Here is a 5,333-nt window from a genome sequence, read left to right on the forward strand (position 1 = left end):
CTGACCAGATGAGAACATGATTGATAAATTCTAATATCATTATTGAGGAAACTAGGTACCTAGTTAATAATTTTGCAAATAAAATTACAGATTACTCTACATCAAAAGCCGTATTTTATTATTAGCTAAATCCCCTTTAGGGGAGAGCTGTATTTATTTATTTCTTTATTTTTGTCTGGGAAAAGGGCTCCTAAAAAGACGATCGAACCCAAAATCGAATGAAAAAATTTCCTTTACGTGTTTAACATACGAGCGGTAATATACAAATTTAATTTCTTCAAAATCGGTCAAATCGTTCGAGAGCTGTTAAATGGTAAAACAAACAAGCTAAAGGAAAATTGCCGGTATAAAACTTGAATTCGCTTTATTCGTTCAACTAAGATACAAAGGTGTAAAACACCCCCCTCCCCCCCTTGACCCACACATCCTGTCCCTTACCCGTTCTGATTATATTGCTATATTATATTTAGTTGTGTATTGTATGCTGTATGGTGTATCTGAGTTGGTGTCAGATGGCATTCGGTGTTAAGTTCCCATTCATCCTTCACCCTAACCCTATGCACTAGAACTAAAATGGTTTTAGGTGTTTAAGTAGGTATTATTAACTTAACTTATATGGCCTCTCTTCCTGCTCTATCTCTCTCTCTCTCTTTCTCTCTCTCTCTCTCTCTCTCTCTCTCTCTCTCTCTCTCTCTCTTTCGCGGGGTCGTGCAGGGGGTCGCGCTTCGCGCTCCCTTGTTTACGGTCGCGCTTCGCGCTCCCTTGTTTATGGTCGCGCTGCGCGCTCCCGGGGCTGGGTAACATCCAACATCTCATGTAAGTAGACAACATCGTATGTAAAACTTTACTAGAAGAGGAGATGCTACGTTAAGATAATGCAGAGCTTATGCAACATGGGATGTCCCCATGTAAGGATATACACCTAGGTAACATGTGACATTAGTATGTAAACACTGTGGAATACATTATTAGGAGAAAAAAAACTTCGAAGAGTGAAGTGAGTATAAGTTTTTTGGACTGGACTTTGGACTTTTTCATCTCCTATCCTGCCCTCCTTGTCTCTTCGCTTTCGAGACGATAAGACGATATAGGTGGTTCCAGTACATACCTACTTACTTTCCTTTCTAACGGGGTCGGTGTTTGTCCTCTTAGTTAGATCAGTTATTTGAATCGAAACTGGAAAGAAAGAAAACGACCAAGACGGTCGAAGACGAAGAAGAAGAAAAAGAAGAAGACTACGAGGTTACTTTTGGCATATTTTAGGTAGGGAGGTTTTTTTTTAAATATTTATTTATTAAATTAAATTAAATTAAATACCTAATTAATTCATTTTATCAATTAATTGATAAATTATGTGACGTCAGCATGGTTTCTGGTAAGCTGGTGACAGAAGATGAGCAAGCACTTCGGTATAGTGTTCAGCTCCTGCATTTCCTCAAACCATTCTACGAGCTTTAGAACTTTAGACGGACGCGGTGTGTTTTAGGAGTGAGATCGTATAGCTATAAGCTTTACATAACAAATACAAGGAAAATAACATGACATAAAAGGAAGGAAGTTTATAAGGAAAATAACTAACAACTAGTTACTAAAATCGATGACATTTTGACAATGAGGTAAAAATGACAATCAAGTGAATGGAAACATTTAGATAGAACCGATTTACTATGCAAAATTTGGCTGCAAATTGTCATTTTAATGTTTTTTTTTTTTTTTTACTTTCTAATGATTATGACGTAGCTAACTTAGACATGGGGTAAATGGGAACATAATATTATTATGTGTGTAGGTGTACCTATACCGGGCTATACCTACCTATATTGACCTCTATGACTGGAACTAGTATCTCTCTCTCTCTTTCTCTCTCTCTCTCTTTCTCTCTCTCTCTCTTTTTCTCTCTTCTCTCTCTCTTTCTCTCTCTCTCTCTCAAAGTTTACCTGGGCAATGACAAACCTCTAGCTAGATTTACAGCTACAAGCAAGTCTGACCATATAGGTAGGTATATCTTACCTATGAATACTGATATCTAGGAATCAAATCAACAGACGGTCTAATTTTCGATGTTCTGATTTTTAATGCACAAAGACAGCTGTTTTGAACCAGCAGAACAAAAAGTACAGGTGTATTAAAGTGACCCTGGCTAATGACAGATTGTATTGGAAAAGTTCAAGTTGAAAAGTTCAATTCAGTTCAATTGAGCGTACCTTAGTTGAGTTTCAAGTATTCAAGTCTTTAACTGGTAAAATTCTACCTGAAAGCTTCAATGGAAGGCACTCTCTACCACCTAACCCTTCTCTCTCTCTCTCAAAGTTTACCTGGGCAATGACAAACCTCTAGCTAGATTTACAGCTACAAGCAAGTCTGACCATATGCTACTATATCTTGATATAGCTAACCTCTAATAGATAGGTAATACTGATATCTAGGAATCAAATCAACAGACGGTCTAATTTTCTATATATTCTGATTTTTAATGCACAAAGACAGCTGTTTTGAACCAGCTGAACAAAAAGTACAGGTGTATTAAAGTGACCCTGGCTAATAACAGATTGTATTGGAAAAGTTCAAGTTGAAAAGTTCAATTCAGTTCAATTGTGTGTACCTTTTAGTTGAGTTTCAAGTATTCAAGTCTTTAACTGGTAAAATTCTACCTGAAAGCTTCAATGGAAGGCACTCTCTACCACCTAACCCTTATAGAGGCTTAGCTTACATGATAGGTACTGAAAGAAGAACGAGTAATTATGATGCAATAATTAGGTATGTACATTATCTATTTAAATGTACCAATATTATTGTCGATTTAAATACCTACTAGAGACGAATGTTACGAATATTACCTACCAATAACAAATGATTGCCCAATTACCTAATTACATGCAATACATGATGGTAATAGTTTTAATGTTAAGATTGTAATACTTAGGTAGGTACATAGTTTACATTCCAATACATATTCTAATACATATTGCGATGATCGGTATAATCTTCTTTGAGGTTCATTCTTTTAGCTACATAATTATGTAGGTAGGTAATAGGTATTGTAGGTCCATTCATTCCTACATCTTTGAGGTTTATGGCTTTTGCCTAGTTTAACATTTAACATTTTATTGTGCCTATTGCTATGCAGGAACATAATGATTATTGTACCTATTTTGCTAAGATGACACAATGTATAGACCTACTGATTGATATTATTATGGGTCAGGTCAACCCTGTATTTGTAACAACAAGCAAACGTTTCATACAACGAATGTTTTGAAGTGCACTCAGCCTCGTGAGGAATTTCAGAGAAATGGCGAAGATTTAACACAAACATCTGAAATTCTGAACTTTCTCAAAAAGGCCGTTTTCTGGAGAAGGGAAAAGATGACATGAAAAGATTTTTTTTTCTACATTCCAAAACCTTTTCCCCATGTGCGCATTGGCCTATAATATCACAGTCATACCTATAGGTATAGATATACTTTATCTATAGATAATTTATATATAGATAGAAATAGTCTATTTGCTGCATGTCGGACCATATTACAAGAGTGGAGCATGGCTCTAACCTACTATATCTGACCTAACCTACCTCATATAACCTAATGCTAGAGAAAGAAATACATAGGAACATTGTATACAGGGAGTTCCACAGACGGAACTGAAAAATGACTTCCCATCACATAACAAAAATATCCCAACCCCGCTAGAATCCGGGATTCTAGCGGGGTTGGGTTCTATCCGGGTAGAATCTCGCTTACAGTATATATCCTAGCCGTACCATGCGCATGATCACCGATTTTGCTCAAATTTTAGTATGTTATATGTCTTGACGAGTACAAAAAGGAAATCGTAAAATTTCACCCTCTTTTGGCAAATTTTCAATTTGGGTTCGATTCCCGGCGGTGTCAAGAAATTTGTATCAAGCAAATGATTGTTTCCGTGACTGGCTCTTGCGGGGCCCACTCAGCCTCGTGAGGAAAATGAGTAGCTATGACATATAAATGCGCATAGCGACCGGTGCCAAGACGCACTACCAACTGAGCTAAGTAGGCTGGCAGATAAATATTTTGAAATAAAGTCTCTTTGTTATTCAAATAGGAGCGCAAAGAAGGTATTTTAATACTCTTTAGAGCCTCTTCTGGGCTTCCAACACAACGACGAGTGTCCATGAAGAAAGTCTAATTAATGTGGACACTGACCATTGCAATGAACCCTTGAGAGTCTTGAGAATAAACGACCATTTCCCTCTCCTAAAAAAAAGTTTGCATTTTGGCGTCTCCACTAATTCACGGGACAAGCAGTTGAATGTTGAATGGGTATGCTACGACACAGTTTGATAAGGGACATACACACGGTTGGGTATGCTATGGCACAGTTTGATAAGGGACATGCACAACGGTGGGCATGCTATGGCACAGTTTCATGTCACTCTCTAGATGCACTAACGGTTCGACCCAATGCATGTTCCCTCTCTAAACTTTTCTCTCCTTTCTAAACCTATAGATTTCATAGAACCAATCTCTATCCACTATCCCGTAGTTCTACCTATATCTTAACTTCATACTTTCAAATTGAATAAAGTCATCTCCTATCAACCTGACAGGCTGACCATTACTTGGTCTACTTACCTTTCATTACCAGTATCGACCGAATTAATTAAACAGTTTTCGGATAAATCGAAAGATTCGATTGACATTCAAGCGGTGTTGGTTATTGGTTCGTGCCTACGTAATGCATGAGATGGGTTGACCGTAAAGTTACACCAGATGGTTCTGTGACCCAGTTGTATTGTGGTGCAGTCTATCAAGGTTGCGGTTCTCCAGTCTCCTGGTCCTCGGATCGAGACCAGGCGTGAGAGCGTTTTTTCCTTTGAACGAGATTGATTGACGGAACGAATTTTTCTTCTTCTTCTTCTTCTTCTTCTTCTTCTTCTTCTTCGCCTTTTCTAGTGTACAGATTTCGGCGTTTTTCATTACCCTGAATCAGCGCTAGGGTGATCATCGCTTATGAGCTGACATTTGATTTTGGCTACAAAATTTTACGAATGGATGCCCTTCGTACTCAACCTTGGCTAATTCTTTAGAAAAACGTCTATCAACCACTTTAGATGTTACTGTGTTATACTATACCTAAACCTAAGTATATACCTACAGTTTTATGATTTTTTTTTTTTTTTTTTACTTTCTATTACCTTTACGTATAGGGAACCTATACAAGGTAATGAGAAAGTATTGCAATCGGTCCAAATTTTCAAAATCGGGAAATGGGTGGAAATATCCGTTTTGGGGTCCCCTGATTCCAAAAAAGTGGTTTTTAGCCCATGGTCTGTACGTAACGTACGTACGTAC

This window comes from Diaphorina citri, unplaced genomic scaffold (assembly GCF_000475195.1).
Source record: "Diaphorina citri unplaced genomic scaffold, Diaci psyllid genome assembly version 1.1 scaffold791, whole genome shotgun sequence".
Lineage (NCBI taxonomy): Eukaryota > Metazoa > Arthropoda > Insecta > Hemiptera > Psyllidae > Diaphorina > Diaphorina citri.